At 45.8% G+C, this 17,682-nt stretch overlaps 1 long non-coding RNA gene across 1 annotated transcript in view; it reads right to left on the bottom strand.

Annotated features, from left to right (window-relative positions):
• Positions 1–662: 662 nt before the first annotated feature.
• Positions 663–17,682, bottom strand: part of LOC130272007 (uncharacterized) — a 48,835-nt gene continuing 31,815 nt past the window's right edge. The window contains exons 2-3 of the long non-coding RNA XR_008843572.1: positions 1,278–1,493; positions 663–786 (exon numbers count right to left, since the gene is read on the bottom strand). This is a non-coding gene — a long non-coding RNA (uncharacterized LOC130272007). The remainder of the gene's footprint in view (positions 787–1,277; positions 1,494–17,682) is intronic.

Below are 17,682 nucleotides of genomic sequence, written 5' to 3'. Positions count from 1 at the left end.
TGCGGGACAAGCCCGCATGCGAGTCCCGGGCATCTCCATACCCCATGCCATTTCTGGCTCCTCTCTGCATGTGCATCGCCGGCACACGCATCCCCATCCCTTAGGGTGCATGCGCACCAGCACTGTGCGATTTAAAGGGCCAGTGCGCCCTTTATTATCAGTTGCACCTGTACCTCTGTTATAAGTATCTTCTCCTGTGTTTGTCCCGTCGTGTTCTGACCTTCTGCTCCATGACCTGACCTTGTTCCTGGACCATCTGCCTATTGACCTCCTGCCACGTTCCTGACCACGCACTTGTGCCGCCTGCCCTGACCTTCTGCTATCCTGACATCGAGTTGCCATATCCCTTCTGTGCTACGTTACATCTCAGCAACCTGTGTGGACGAGTTGTACCAGGGGTAGCGACCTGGGTGCTGCCTGCCACAGCAAGTCCATCCCATTTTGTGGTGGGCTCTGGTGAAAATCAGCGGCACCTTAGACTCCACTCCCTGGAACGGCCTACATCATCTTCCACACAGGTACTACTACAATGAGCGTTACAGCCTATTGGCACATTAGTTGAATATGTCAGAAGAATTTATTTATCTTTAATATACAGATACAGAAGCAGCATATATTCTGTATCCCATTGAGCAGCTATGTCCATTTCATTTTCAGCCTCCAAGAAACGTTAATCCACTGGCAAAGGAACAAGATTTAGCATGGTGGGAGAGTGAGACGAAACAAACTCTGACCTTCTTATTATCAGCGACACATCAGAAGCTCTAAAGTTAACTGCTGTGGCAACTGAAGGGAAAAATCAGGCAAATTTAAGGAACAGAATAGCAGGCTGTGAAGCATATTGCATTGAACTTTGAGCTTAGTTAATATAGTTGTGAGTGCTGTGATTTCACTTTAGCAAACATGTTTGAGAAAACGTTTTGTCTCATAAATTCATAAGACGCTCGTTTTGCATAGCAGGAAAATGTGGTATCTTCAAAGGCCCACATGTATTACTTGGCTGCTAGAAATCTTTACCTATTTTGCATTTTCCCACCTGAAACAGAGCTCTCTTTAGCATTGATTTTCCTTATACATCAAGCATTTCTTTGTGAATAAAAAGATCTTTCTGTTGCTTTCTTTATTTTAGGTTTTGCAAACGTTGCATAAAATATACCTTTGAAAAATAAAATGTATCTTAGGAAATAAGTGAAGGAAGCAAGGTTAAATGATTCAGCTTTAGAAAGACTATTATATCACAGGTTAGAAGAAAATACAATTTGCACAATATGGCATACCTTGAGAGAAGAATTTCCATATAAAGTGACAGCTATTTGTTGCGTCTTTTGATTACTTTCTGTCTTTTAATCTTCAAAACATAATCATTATAATCACCGTTCAGGTTTTCTCCTTCCATGGAAGGGAGAGATTGTGTAGGAATTGTCCATGCCTGTCTTCATTGTGACTGTCAGGTGCCCATTTTCATTGGGTTATATGTGCCACCATCTCATGTACTGTAAATAGTAAGGTGACAGAGAGAAAAAAGAAAATATGTTTACAATTCATGCATAGTAATGATCTAAATTAAATTGCACAATCCGCTACAATAACCCATCCATTCCTCTAGTCATACTATATAAAAATCATCACTGTGGGTGGGCCCCTAAATAAGCAAAATGTAGAATACTGCAGTATAATGAAACCTTTGTTTTTGCTCAGGATTACTTTGGGCCTCAAAGAGGACCTGTCACCCTCTCTAATGTATCCAATTTAGTAAATATGATTCTGGAGCACGTTTTTATAGAGCTATGTGTTGTACTTGTCACAGCGAGCGCTCCGGTCTTCACCTCTGGACCGGAGCGCCCGCTGCCTCTGTCCTCTGCTCCGGGGCCTCGGCGTCTCCCGGTCAGACGTACTGACCGGGAGCGCGGGTCTCACAGTGGCAGGGACGCGGCTAGCGTGGCGGCTGGTCTCAGCTCACGCGCCGTGTCCCTGTTCGACTTACCTGCTCCCCGCGCGGAGCTCTGCTCTCCTGGATCCCAGCGCGCGTGGCCCCGCTCTCTAGGGCGCGCGTGCCGGCTTCAGTAAATTTAAAGGGCCAGTGCACCGGTAATTGGTGCGATGGTTCCTCACCTCCCAATAAAAGGCACCTGCCCCTTACTGCCCTTGCCCGATCTTTGTGCCTAGTGCCTTTGAGAAAGCGTTCCCTACTGTGATATTGCCTTGCCAGTTGCCGAACCCATTGCTACCGTATACTCGCCTGTGAACCCTTGCTGCCTGCCCTGACCTCTGCTACGTCCGACTAAGCTCTTGCCCGCTCCCTGTGTGCCACGCTATATCAGCTGCCAGAGAGGTCGAGTTGTTACTGGGGGATACGACCGCAGCAAGTCCATCCCGCCTTGCGGCGGGCTCTGGTGAAGACCAGTAACTGCTTAGAACCGATCCTCCAGTACAACCCGTGCCATCGCCTCTCTGGTCCAGAGGATCCACTACCTATCCTGCCGGTATGTGACAGTAAGATCCGGCCATGGATCCCGCTGATGTTCCGCTGCCAAGTCTAGCGGACCTCACCTCCATTGTGGCCCAGCAAGGCCAGCAGCTGGCCCAGTTGACTGCCATGATGCAACAGCTCCTGCCTGCTCAGCAACAGCCTGCATCACCTCCACCCGCAGTTACCACTGAAGCCAGACAAATACGACGGAGATCCTAAACTATGGGTTCCTGTCTCAGTGCTCTCTTCATCTCAAGCTACTATCAGACCAGTTTGCGTCCGAGCGAGCCAAGGTAGCCTTCATCCTCAGTCTGCTCTCCCGGAGGGCCCTGGCCTGGGCTACACCGCTTTGGGACCGCGCTGATCCAGCCACCGCTTCTGTCCAGAGTTTTTGTCAGGAGTTTCGTAGTGTTTTTGAGGAACCTGACCGGGTAACCCCCGCAGAGACTGCTTTGCTAAACCTGTCCCAAGGAAATTCTACCGTGGGTGACTATGCCCTCCAGTTCCGCACCCTTGCTGAACTGGAATAATGAAGCTCTTTGTGCCACCTTTAAGAAGGGACTTAATTGTGACATTAAAGATGTCCTTGCTGCACGTGACCTGCCTACCACCCTGAGTGACCTCATCTTGCTAGCCACCAGGATTGACAAACGTTTCTCTGTGAGACAAGAGGAACTCCATCTTGAAAAGGAAAAAGCTTGTTCCAAACGCTGCCCTCGTCTGACTCCAGTGTTCCAGCGTCCACCTTTACCTGTCTCTGGGTCTTCCGCTGTGGAGGCCATGCAAGTGGACCAGTCTCGCCTGACCCCTCAAGAACGGAGTCGCCGTAGAGACGAGAACCTATGTTTGTACTGCGCAAGTACTGAGCACTTCCTTAAGGACTGTCCTCTTCGTCCTCCACGTTCGGGAAACGCTTGCACCTAGTGGATGTGGGAGAGGCATTACTAGGTGAGGATTCTTCCTCTCCACGCCTCATTATATCCGTGCAGTTGTTCCTTTCGGCCAAGTCCTTCTTCTCTGCTGCTGCTTTCTTGGATTCCGGCTCTGCCGGCAACTTCATCCACGCCTCCTTGGTCGACAAGTATCAAATTCCTATAACCCGTCTGCCCAAGCCATTCCTTATTTCTGCGGTCAACGGGGAGAAACTCTCTGCTACGGTACAATACCGCACACAGCCCCTGCGGATGGACATTGGGATATTCCATACCGAGACTCTGGAATTTCTTGTTCTTCCCTTCTGCTCCTCCAAACTCCTGCTGGGTTTACCACTCTCCTGTATTGAATTGGTCCACCGGTGAAATTCTGCTTTGGGGTTCCTCCTGCCCTGACCGATGCTTCAAGCCTGCTCCTATCAAACGGGTCCCGCCAGTTCCTCCACCACAAGGTCTCCCCAAGCCTTACCATCAATTTGCGGACATCTTCTGTAAAAAACAAGCGGAGACTCTTCCTCCTCACAGGCCTTATGATTGTTCCATTGACCTGTTACCGGGCTCTACTCCTCCTCGGGGCAGAATTTATCCTCTCACCCCTCTAGAGACTCAGGCCATGTCGGACTATGTACGTGAGAATTTACAGAGAGGCTTTATTAGGAAGTCCTCGTCTCCTGCTGGAGCCGGGTTTTTCTTTGTGTCTAAAAAGGATGGTTCTCTCCGACCCTGCATCGATTATAGAGGACTCAATAAAATTACCATTAAAAACCGTTACCCTCTGCCTCTAATCTCTGAGCTGTTTGACCGTCTCAGAGGAGCCAAGATTTTCACCAAGTTGGATCTCCGCGGGGCCTACAATTTGATCCGCATTCGTAAAGGAGACGAGTGGAAGACCGCATTTAACACCTGGGACGGTCACTTTGAGTACTCAGTGATGCCCTTTGGACTTTGTAACGCACCCGCAGTCTTCCAGGAGTTCGTGAATGACATCTTCCGGGACCTTCTCTACACTTGCGTTGTAGTATATCTGGATGATATCCTTATTTTTTCATCCAATCTGGATCAACATCGAGTCCATGTCCGACAAGTTCTCACCCGACTCAGAAGTAACCGCCTCTACGCCAAAATTGAGAAATGTCTGTTTAAGCGTACCTCCTTGCCATTCCTGGGGTATATCATCTCTGCCCAAGGTCTGCAAATGGATCCTGCCAAGCTATCTGCAGTTCTGGACTGGCCACGCCCCTCTTGTCTCCGAGCCATACAGAAATTCCTGGGTTTTGCTAATTACTACAGACAGTTTATTCCTCATTATTCCACCCTGGTGGCTCCTCTTGTGACTTTGACTAGAAAGGGTGCCAATCCCAAGACCTGGCCTCCTCACGCTGAAGAGGCCTTTCTGTGCCTGAAAGCTGCCTTCGCATCTGCAACTGTTCTCTCCCGGCCAGATTCTTCCAAGCCATTCTATCTTGAAGTGGATGCATCCTCGGTGGGAACTGGAGCTGTATTAACTCAAAAGTCTTCCAGGGGCAAGACCATAACTTGTGGCTTCTCCTCTAAAACCTTTTCTTCCACCGAGAAGAATTACGCTATTGGGGACAGAGAACTGTTGGCAATTAAATTGGCCTTGGAGGAGTGGAGACATCTTCTCGAGGGTGCTCCACACCCTGTGACCATTTTCTCGGACCATAAGAACCTAGTCTACCTTCAGTCTGCTCAGAGACTAAATCCCAGCCAAGCCCGTTGGTCCATCTTCTTTGCCCGCTTCAACTTCCAGATTCACTTCCGTTTTTCCGTTTTTCAAAGATGGCTCATTTTGTGTCCCTGCCTGGTCTCCCGTCTGCGTCTCAGTTGGCCAAACAGTTTTTCTTCACATCTTCCGCCTCCACGATCTTCCCAAACACATCATCTCAGACCGTGGGGTGCAGTTCGTTTCCAAGTTTTGGAGGGCTCTCTGTGGTCAACTCGGAGTCAAGCTGGATTTTTCTTCCTCGTATCACCCTCAGTCCAACGGCCAAGTAGAAAGGGTGAACCAGACTCTGGGAGATTATCTACGACATTTTGTGTCCTCCCGCCAAGATGATTGGTCGCATTTACTCCCTTGGGCAGAGTTCTCTTATAATTTCAAACAATCTTCCGCCACCAATAAGTCTCCATTTTTTGTGGTCTATGGCCGTCATCCTCTGCCTCGGACCTCCGCCCCCTCCTCTCTACCAGCTGTAGAGAACCTCCTTCTGGACTTCACTTCTATTTGGTGAGAGACCCACTCAGCCCTTCTCAAGGCCTCGACCCGTATGAAGCTCCAGGCCGACAAAAGTCGTAGAGCTCCTCCAGAATTCAGTCCCGGTGACAATGTGTGGCTCTCCTCGAACTACATCAGATTTAAGGTACCAAGTTACAAGCTGGGCCCTCATTACTTGGTTCCCTTCAGAGTCCAGAGCCGCATCAATCCGGTGTCCTACCAGCTCCATCTTCCTCCCTCCCTCAGAATTCATAACTCTTTTCTCCCTTCTCAAGCCTGCTATCTTTAATCGCTTCTCTCCTAAACTTCTTCTCCCACCCCTGTCACTGGTACCTCTGATATTTTTACTGTTAAAGAAATCCTAGACACCAAGATTGTTAGGGGGAAGAGATTTTTTTTGGTTGACTGGGAGGGCTGCGGTCCTGAGGAAAGGTCTTGGGAGCCTGAAAATAACATCTTGGAATGCAGTCTCACCCTCAACTTCCTTGGTGCCAAAAAGAGAGGGAGACCTAAGGGGGGGGGTACTGTCACAGCGAGCACTCCGGTCTTCACCTCCGGACCGGAGCGCCCGCTGCCTCTGTCCTCTGCTCCGGGGCCTCGGAGTCTCCCGGTCAGATGTACTGACCGGGAGCGCGGGTCTCACAGTGGCAGGGACGCGGCTAGCGTGGCGCCTGGTCCCCACTCACGCGCCGCATCCCTGTTCGACTTACCTGCTCACCACGCGGCACTCTGCTCTCCTGGATCCCGGCGCGCACGGCCCCGCTCTCTAGGGTGCGCGCGCCGGCTTCAGTAAATTTAAAGGGCCAGCGAATCGGTAATTGGTGCGATGGTTCCTTACCTCCCACTGGCTCTTCCCAATAAAAGGCACCTGCCCCTTCCTGCCCTTGCCGGATCTTTGTGCCTAGTGCCTTTGAGAAAGCATTCCCTACTGTGATATTGCCTTGCCAGTTGCCGAACCCATTGCTACCGTATACTCGCCTGTGAACCCTTGCTGCCTGCCCTGACCTCTGCTATGTCCGACTAAGCTCTTGCCCGCTCCCTGTGTGCCACGCTATATCAGCTGCCAGAGAGGTCGAGTTGTTACTGGGGGATACGACCTAGTAGTTACCGCCGCAGCAAGTCCATCCCGCCTTGCGGCGGGCTCTGGTGAAGACCAGTAACTGCTTAGAACCGGTCCTCCAGTACAACCTGTGCCATCGCCTCTCTGGTCCAGAGGATCCATTACCTATCCTGCCGGTACGTGACAGTACTGTTCTTTTGTTAATTCTCCTTAAAGGGGTATTCCAGGAATTATTTTATTTGACTATGCTTCAGGGGCTATAAAGTTAGTGTAGTTTATAATATAGTGTCTGTACCTGTGTGTGACGGTTTTCTCAAAATTCTGTGATTTTCACTCCAATATTTATTTTTAACAGCATACAAAATGACTGTTGTCTCAGATTTTTCCCAGCTTGCAATGCGGCCAAGAACTGACATCACTAATCAGCTGATGACAGGGAGCCTGTCTGCTTCAATGGGTGGAGGTGGGAGAGAGATCAATCTGCAACTAATGCAACATCTGTAGGCACCCTGATTGAAAACCACAGGTCTTTTGATGGATGCAGCTCATTTATGTTTCAATGGGTGGGGTGGCTGATGTGTGGGAGGGAGGAAAATGGAATTGTGGGATTTGTAGTCAACAAAAGAAAAGTCAAACAGGAAATACAAGTTCACAAAAAGCTAGCCACTGTATTATGGTAATCTCACAACATAGCCATTTAGCCCCAAGACAAGCACAGATCCTTCTTAAGCATGTCCATTACTGTCTGCCAGGTACGTACTAAAATCACCTTATGGTGGATAGCCCCTTCAACATGTGCAAATACATATACAGTCATGGCCGTAAATGTTGGCACCCCTGAAATATTTCATGAAAATGAAGTATCTCTCACAGAAAAGGATTTCAGTAACACATGTTTTGTTATACACATGTTTGTCTGTATTGGAACTAAACCAGAAGAGGGAGGAAAAAAAGCTAATTGGACATAATGTCACCAAAAACTCCAAAAATGGTCTGGACAAAATTATTGGCACCCTTTCAAAATTGGGGAACAATAAGATGGTTTCAAGCATGTGATGCTCCTTTAAACTCACCTGGGGCAAGTAACAAGTGTAGGCAATATCAAAATCACACCTGAAAGCAGATATAAAGAAGAGAAGTTCACTTAGTGATATAATGATATAGAGGATGGTATTAACAGCTCTGTTTCTATCTTTGCAGATGACACCAAGCTTTGTAGCACAGTACAGTCTATAGAGGATGTGCATAAGTTACAAGATGACTTGGGTAGACTAAGTGTCTGGGCATCCACTTGGCAAATGAGGTTCAATGTGGATAAATGTAAAGTTATGCATCTGGGTACTAATAACCTGCGTGCATCGTATGTCTTAGGGGGGATTAAACTGGCAGAGTCACTGGTAGAGAAGGATCTGGGTGTACTTGTAGATCACAGACTACAGAATAGCATGCAATGTCAGGCTGCTGCTTCCAAAGCCGGCAGGATATTGTCATGTATCAAAAGAGGCATGGACTCAAGGGACAGGGACATAATACTCCCCCTTTATAAATCATTGGTACGGCCTTACCTGGAATATGCTGTTCAGTTTTGGGCACCTGTCCATAAAAGGAACACTGCGGAGTTGGAAAGGGTGCAGAGACGCGCGACTAAACTAATATGGGGAATGGAACATCTTAGCTATGAGGAGCGATTAAAGGAGTTACAATTGTTTAGTCTTGAGAAGAGACGTTTAAGGGGGGATATGATAAACGTATATAAGTATATTAATGGCCCATACAAAAAATATGGAGAAAAACTGTTCCAGGTTAAACCCCCCCAAAGGACGAGGGGGCACTCCCTCCGTCTGGAGAAGAAAAAGTTTAGTCTCAAGGGGCGACACGCCTTCTTTACCATGAGAACTGTGAACTTATGGAACAGTCTACCTCAGGAACTGGTCACAGCAGGAACAATTAACAGCTTTAAAACAGGATTAGATACATTCCTGGAACAAAATAAGATTAATGCTTATGAAGAAATATAAAATCTCATCCCTTCCCCAATATCGCGCCGCACCCCTACCCCTTAATTCCCTGGTTGAACTTGATGGACATATGTCTTTTTTCGACCGTACTAACTATGTAACTATGTAACTATGTAACTATGTAGTCTTTGCATTGTGTGTCTGTGTGTGCCACACTAAGTATGGACAACAGAAAGAGGAGAAGAGAACTGTCTGAGGACTTGAGAACCAAAACTGTGGAAAAATATCAACAATCTTATGGTTACAAGTCCATCTCCAGAGATCTAGATTTGTCTTTCTTCACAGTGCGCAATATTATCAAGAAGTTTGCAACCCATGGCACTGTTGCTAATCTACCTGGGCGTGGACAAAAGAGAAAAATTCATTAAAGGAGTCAACACAGGATAGTTCGGATGGTTCAAGCTGTCCTGCAGGGTCAAGGAGCATCAGTGTCAGCACGAACTAGCCGTCAACATTTAAATGAAATTAAACGCTATGACAGGAGACCCAGAAGGACCCCACTGCTGACACAGAGACATAAAAAAGAAAGATTACATTTTGCCAAAATGAACTTGAGTAAGCCAAAATCCTTCTGGGAAAACATCCTGTGGACAGATGAGCAACCAAATTTTAAGTTAAGGGTGCCAATAATTTTGCCCAGCCCATTTTTGGAGTTTGGTGTGAAATTATGTCCAATTTGCTTTTTTTCCTCCCTTTTTTGGTTTAGTTCCGATACACACAAAAGGATTAAACATGTGTATAGCAAAACATGTGTTACTGCAATCCTTTCCTGTGAGAAATACTTAATTTTCTATAAAAATTTCAGGGGTGCCGACATTTACGGCCATGACTGTATGTACAAATTATATTGCAATGTTTAACACGCTAAAGCCCTGTAAGGCTGTGTTCACAGATTGGCCCTGATTTACTACTGTAAACCTGACATGTTTTGTCGGGTTGTGTGCACCAGAATGCAAAAAACCTGACTAACTCTCCATTTTACTGAGAAAACCCGAAAAAGGGGCGTGTCAATTGGAGAAAGTGGTCGTGGTTGCCAAAAAGGGACATGTACCTGACATTTTCACAAAAATTCAACATATTTAATAGAGATGAGCAAAATCCAATTTCATTACGAATCCAAATTCATTACGAATTTCATGAAAAATTTGATTTGCAACGAATGCGAATATCGCCACGAATTGCTTCATTAAACGCCATTCAGTGCGGTCCAGGCTCCAGGGCATCTAAAATGGCGGATTCCTATGTGAGAACATGGGGCAAGGAATCCTGGGAAGGCAGGAACAAGGGTAGGAGGGATGACCCTGAATCATATGCAGAATGCAGCCAGTCACCCCTGTGATGTCACAGTCCTATATAATTGGCAGCCATATTCTGGCTAGTCACTTCATCCTTTCACTGCAAAGAGATAGGACAGACAGCGCTGTGTGTTACACAGAAAAACTTTTTCCAGCAGCGTTTCACCTCCTAGTCACGTCAGCGTTGTGGTAGACAGAGAGCAGTGCGTTTTTCACAAATAATTTTTACTGCAGCGATTAACCTCCCAGTCACTCTCTATAGAATTGTATTACAGAAAGGGTCAGAGAGCAGTGTGTTGCCTCATACGTTTAAACAAGCTGGCTCAGCTGGAGAAACCTTAGCAGAGGAGGGAGGAATAAGGTTTTAGCGCAACTCTGTGTCTTTGTTCCACAACAAATGGTCTGCTGGTTATACTAGTCTGCAAATGGTATAATACATACCCAGCAGTCCACTCCTAACAGTCTTTGAGAGAGAAAGTGCAATTTTGTGTTTAGTACACAGCAACTGTGTGCTGCAGCACCGTTGTGTACTGCTGGTATTGGGCACAAATACTTATTTGTGTACTGTAGCACATTTCTCTGCCCTCCTAAGTGCATTCCACATACCTACATCTAAGTGGTGTACTATTTTGTACCTGTTAAACTCTCAAGGGCCTAGATTCTGTGAAAGTCCAGGCAAAAGTAATCACTGGCATGTGTTTTACTCAAACACTTTTTAAAGTGTACTGTAGCACATTTTTCTGCCCTCATAAGTGCATACCATATACCTACATCTAAGTGGTGTACTATTTTGTACCTGTTAAACTCCCAAGGGCCTAGATACTGAGAAAGGCTAAAGTATTCACCGGCTGGTGTTGTACTCAAATACTTTTTTAAGCGTACTGTAGCGCATTTTTTCCCCTCATAAGTGCATACCACATACATACATCTAAGTGGTGTACAATTTGGTACCTGTTAATCTCTCTAGGGCCTGGATACTGTGAAAGTCCAGGAAAAAGTCATTTCCGGCTCGTGTTTTACTCAACTACTTTTTTAAGTGTACTGTAGCGCATTTTCCTGCCCTCATAAGTAGTGTTGAGCGGCATAGGCCATATTCAAATTCGCGAATATTCGCGAATATATGGACGAATATTCGTGATATATTCGCGAATATTCGCATATTCGTTATATTCTCGTTTTATTTTCGCATATGCGAAAATTCGCGTATGCGAAAAATAACATATGTGAATATTAGCATATACAAAATTAGCATACGCAAATTTTCGCACGCCAGTCTCACACAGTAGTATTACAGCCTTCTTTACACCACACAAGCTGGAAGCAGAGAGGGGTGATCACTGTGATGTGTACTGTGAAAAAAAAAAAACGAATATTCATAATTACGTATATATAGCGCTATATTCACGAAATTCGCGAATTCGCGAATATGCGATATTCGCGAATAATATTCGAATTGCGAATATTCGTGAGCAACACTACTCATAAGTGCATACCACATACCTACAACTAAGTAGTGTACTATTTTGTACCTGTTAATCTGTCAAAGGTCTATGTACTGTGAAAGGAGTGGCAGAGGCCTAAATTCATCAGGGGCAGGCAGAGATCACAGCAGACTAGGAGCGAGTGGCAGCAGGAGTCACAGCGAGAGGCCTGATCAGCTAGCGGCTGTGTCTCAACCAGCAACCCATCTGCCGTCATCGATTGGTTAACACGGTCATCCACTTCATCACAAGGGACATCTGATATCCCCAGACAACAGTCGCTGGGTTCCTCAGACACAACCCTCAGTTGGCATGGCCCGTGAGCAGTCTATGTTCTCCCATTGCCTCTGTCCTGTGCTGTTCCCTCCCCTAAAGTAGTAACTGCTCAGCTCCACTATTTAGTGAGGACGATCTAATAGGGGACGGTCAGCAGCTACTGCCCAGCCAAGTAGTGGAGGTGACATCCGCCGCTTCCTCCACTAGGCAGGCAAGTAGTGATGAGGAGAGTTACGTGGGAGGTGGTGTTGCCAGTGTTCAGGGTCCTGAAGCAGACGCTGTTGATGAACATGAGGAGGACATCAGTGAGGTGCAGACACTTGTTGATGATGATGAAGCCGATCGCAATTAGGCCGGGTGCAGAAGGGGCTTCATCATCATCAGGAGAAGAGGGTTTCAAGTTGCCCATGAGGCAGCAGCTGAGCCAGCAAGGTGATAGCATGGTTGGCAGTCAGCATGGTGGCAGAAGTGGAAATTCTGGAGCCAAACGTGCCCAGGGGAGACCACTTGATTCCCGGGAGATAGTGGAACAGGGGTTCCTGGAGATGGCGGCAGTAGCAGTTAATTAGTGCGGACTGTTGGTGGGAAAATCAGCTACTCGGCGGTGTCGCAGTCTTTCATCAAGCATCCAGAGGAGGTTAACATAACCACATGCAAGATGTGTCGACAGAAGGGGAAGTGGGGCCAGGGTCCCATTGTTGGCACCACTGCCCTGTGTCAACATATGCTGTGTCACCATAAAGCGGCCTAGGAGAACCGTGGCTCCGATGTGGTGGTCCAGCCTGCTACACCACCCAGTGGCACGCTGCTCCCTCTTTTAGCCAGGGGAGCGGCTCAGCCGAAGGGAGCTGTGTGTCATACCCTCCTTCTGTCGCTCCAAATGCTCCTGCTCCTCCTACTTTGAGTCAGTCATTCCGCCATCAATCCATCGACGAAGCCATGTCCATTAAACAACAGTATGCGCCCACTCATCCAATGGCGCAGAAGCTGAATGTGTTCCTGTCCAAGTTGCTGGTACTGCAGCCCCTCCCTTTTCAAGTGGTGGACTCTGCACCTTTCAGAGAACTAATGGCTTGTTCCGAGCCGAGGTGGAGAGTCCCAAGCCGTCATTTCTTTGCGAAGAAGGCAGTACCAGACCTGCACAATTTTGTGGAAGAGAAGGTGGGCCAGTCCTTGATCCTGTTGGTGTGTACCAAAGTGCACGACAGCGCCGACGTCTGGAGCTGTAACTATGGTCAGGGACAATACATGTCCTTTACGTCATACTGGGTGAAAGTGGTTCCTGCACAGCAACAACCCCAACTTGGACACTTCCTCCTCCACGCTCTCAGGCCATTGGTCCTGTAACAGTGTGCGACTCGGCCTCCTCATCCTCCACTGTGTCCTCAGCCTCCACTGCACGGACAAGTCTCAGTGCCCCTTTAGCATACCATGTGTGCAGGGCACGGCGGGGTCACGCTGTCCTTCACATGGTTTGCATTGTCGAATGGAGTCACATGCGAGGAACTGCTAAAAGTCATTTATAAAGAAATCAGAGCATGGCTTACTCCACAAAAACAGGAAATGGGAACCATGTTGACTGACAACGGGAACAACATCTTGTCTACACTGCGACAAGGAAGGCTGAGCCATGTGCCCTTGCCCTGCATGGCACATGTGTTCAATCTGGTTGTTAAGCGGTTCCTGAAGTGTTCCCCCCATCTGCAAGACATCCCAACAATGGTAAGGAAACTTTGCATGCACTTCAGCCACTCGTACACTGCAAAGCACACCCTCCTTGAGCTGCAGCGTCAGAACAGTATCCCCCAACATAGTCTGATTTGCGAAGCTGCCACACGTTGGAATTCCACCCTCCATATGTTGGACCGACTATACGAAAAGAGAAAAGCCATCACCACCGATTTCTTGATGATCCAAGCGGATAGGGGTTCTCCCCTATGTAACTTCAATGTCAACCAGTGGCAGCTCATACGAGACACCTGCCGTTTGCTCAGGCCCTTTGAGGAAGCTACATTATTAGTCAGTCGCCAGGATTACGGGATGAATGACGTGATTCCAATGCATCATTTCCTACAACCCGTGTTGGAGTTGCTAGTGTGCCATCAGAGCGTGTGTTTAGTCCGGCGGGGGCCATTGTCACCCCAAGGAGAACTCGTCTGTCCACAAAAAATGTGGAGAGACTTACGTTTGTGAAGATGAATCAGGCATGGCTCAGCCAGGATTTCAACCCACCAATGCCTGATGCATCAGAGTAGATTGATTATGTTGCCAAACCAACACTTCACAAATATGTATAGTGCCAAACAGATTTAAGGCACTGCTCCCCAGTTATAGACATTCCTTCACATCAGACCTTTTTTCATACTCCTTCGTCACCAGGTACTGGTATTGCCACTCACTGCACCACTCTGTCACTGGGTCACTTTCAGGACTCCTGATGCTGCTGCTGCCACCTCCAGGCTGTCTTAACCCCTTAACGATGCAGGACGTATATTTACGTCCTGCGCCGGCTCCCGCGATATGAAGCGGGATCGCGCCGCGATCCTGCATCATATCGCGTCGGTCCCGGCGCTCATCAACGGCCGGGACCCGGGGCTAATACCACACATCGCCGATCGCGGCGATGTGCGGTATTAACCCTTTAGAAGCGGCGGTCAGCTTCTAAAGTGAAACTGAAAGTGACCCGGCAGCACAGTTAAAAATAATAATAATAACAAATAATGTTAAAAAATAAGTGTTAATAAAGGTCATTTAACCCCTTCCCTAATAAAAGTTTGAATCACCCCCCTTTTCCCATAAAAAAAATAAAACAGTGTAAAAAAATAAATAAATAAACATATGTGGTATCACCGCGTGCGTAAATGTCCCAGCAATAAAAATATATCATTAATTAAACCGCACGGTCAATGGCGTACGCGCAAAAAAATTCCAAAGTCCAAAAAAGCGTATTTTGGTCACTTTTTATACCATTAAAAAAATGAATAAAAAGTGATCAAAAAGTCCGATCAAAACAAAAATCATATCGATAAAAACTTCAGATCACGGCGCAAAAAAATAGTCCTCATACCGCCCTGTATGTGGAAAAATAAAAAAGTTATAGGGGTCAGAAGATGACATTTTTAAACGTATAAATTTTCCTGCATGTAGTTATGATTTTTTCCAGAAGTGCGAAAAATCAAACCTATATAAGTAGGGTATCATTTTAACCATATGGACCTACAGAATAATGATAAGGTGTCATTTTTACCGAAATATGCACTGCGTAGAAACGGAAGCCCCCAAAAGTTACAAAATGGCGTTTTTTTTTTCCGATTTTGTCGCACAATGATTTTTTTTCCCTTTCGCCGTGCATTTTTGGGTAAAATGACTAATGTCACTGCAAATTAGAATTGGTGACGCAAAAAATAAGCCATAATATGGATTTTTAGGTGGAAAATTGAAAGGGTTATGATTTTTAAAAGGTAAGGAGGAAAAAACGAAAGTGCAAAAACTGAAAAACCCTGAGTCCTTAAGGGGTTAATCTGCCGCCATATGGTCTCCTCATGCTTCCATAACCTCCACGCTGTGTCATTCAGCCACTATATCGTCTCCTCATGCTGCCGCCATTTCCACGCTGTGTCATTCAGCCACTATACTGTATGTTCTACTAATGCTGCCGCCAACTCCAGGCTGTGCCATTCAGCCACTATATGGTCTCATCATGCTTCCTCCACCTCCAGGCTGTGTAATTCTGCCACTATATGGTTTCCTGATGTTTCAGGGCCATCGGAAATTACCTAAAAAAATTTATGGTAGCGCTAGCTACCATAAATTTTCAATTTTAATTTGAAAATTCATCTTTTAATCTTAGGGATTGTGAGGCCCTATAGTCATGCTGCTGCCAACTCCAGGATGTGTCGTTCTGCCACTATATGGTCTCCTCATGCTTCTGCCACCTACAGGCTGTTCCATTCAGCCACTATATGGTCTCCTCATGCTTATGCCACCTCCAGGCTGTGTCATTTAGCCACTATATGGTTTACTGATGCTGCTGGGCCTGGGGCATTACCTAAAAAAAATTATGGTAGCACTAGCTGCCATAAATTTTTAATTTAAATTTGAAAATTCAACTTTTAATCTTAGGGATTGTGAGGCCCTATGGTCTCCTCATGCTGTCGCCAACTCCAGGCTGTGCCACTCAGCCACTATATGGTCTCCTCTTGGTGCTGCCAATTCCAGGCTGTGTAATTCTGCCAGATTATGGTCTCCTTATTCTGCTGCCACCTCTAGGCTCTGTCATTGTGCCGCCATGGGACTCCTTGTTAGATTGTTTTTTTGTGGTCATACAGTATTAGTTCAAAGTAAAAACAGGTACAATAAACTTGGGAATCTAATATAAATCTTAAATTTAAACAAAAAAAAAAAAAACCAATGTTTTCTTTTCAAGAGTGAGGCCCTATGGTCGTCGACATCATATCACCTGTGGAATTATCACAATAATCCAATGAAACAGCTTGGAGTGATAACAATGAACCATAACTGATTAAATGAAACATTCACACTTTCATAGTCAGGAGGGCGCTGAGAGGCAGGGGCTGGAACAGGTGGTATCTCGACCATTAGCTCGATGCTCACCAGAATGGGTAATCAAAAATTTTTAATAAATTCAAATAAAATAAAATAAAAATTACATAAAAAATCTGCCACATCCAGGCACTCTGTGGCAGTGATTCTAATAGCAATGCCTGTAATCCGCATATCCCCTATGTGCAACACCCCTATTGAGCCTCTCTGTAGGCCATAAACAGCCATTTTTAATAGTGATTCGCCGCAAATAAATTTCGGCAAATCGCCCAAATCGAATTTTTCAAAAATTCTCTCATCTCTAATATTTACAAAGGTTTCCACAGAAAATGTAGTGGATTTGCGCAGAGAAAAAATCCACAGATCAGAGCATGTGTAGAAAAAAAAGCAAAATGTAGGGAAAGGTGCAAAATACTGTGGAAAAAAATTTAGGGAAATAAAACCCACAAAGAAAACTACACTAATTTTTTGTAAATCAGGGCCATTGTGTCACAGCATCAAGGTACTGCTGTGTTTTAACACCAATGACCATAATCTGTAAAAGCAGAAATCACATATTATTTTTAGCGAATCGCAGCAAAAATATAAACTGGTTACTAAACATGTGGACACAGCCTTAATGATTTCATTTTACCCATCTTGTAATGATTTTATACTGTACTATTTTATGCAACACATCCCATGTTGTCTATGCCCCCTCTGGCGCATACAGTAGGAGCTTCTATTGCCATAGACAGGGATTCTTTACTGTAACAGGAGTGAGACAATGAAACTCTGCCACATGATGTTGTGTTGTGAGGTCTGGATGTTTTTCTGGAAAAAATTAAATATTACAGCTTATAAATACTAGATTTATGGGGCTAGAACATTGATCCAGGGATTAATTCTAATCACCATATTGGGGTGGAAAGGAATGTTTCCTCTGTCATGGGGCAATTGGCATTAGCTTAACAGTGTTTTTTTTTTTAGCCTTCCTATGGATCAACCCAGTAGGGTTTTAGGTTGAACCTTATAGACTCTTATATGACATCGTTAAGATTGTCTGAGGCTCACACAATACATACAGTATAGAATACTGATTCTATAAAGTATGGTTAACGTTTTAAATCCCCTTCCAGGAGACAACTACAATTTTCGCTTGTGTCCTATCCTGTATATTACTGTGGATTATGAGTTTCATGTTGTGTCATTCAATAAAATTGGTAGTTGATTGTGTCCAGACAACATGATGACAATATTGCCACCCCACACACCATGCTGCTTGTACCCATGCAAGAACTTGTAGCTCAGGGTATGGTCATTGCTTGTTTATACCACTGTCCCTCTAAAGGAAGAATGTTTAAGAGCTTTT

The sequence above is a fragment of the Hyla sarda genome, chromosome 1, assembly GCF_029499605.1.
Source record: "Hyla sarda isolate aHylSar1 chromosome 1, aHylSar1.hap1, whole genome shotgun sequence".
NCBI classification, from domain to species: Eukaryota; Metazoa; Chordata; class Amphibia; order Anura; family Hylidae; genus Hyla; species Hyla sarda.
The sequence above is the reverse complement of the archived record's forward strand: the minus strand, read 5'-3'. Positions and strand labels throughout refer to the sequence as shown.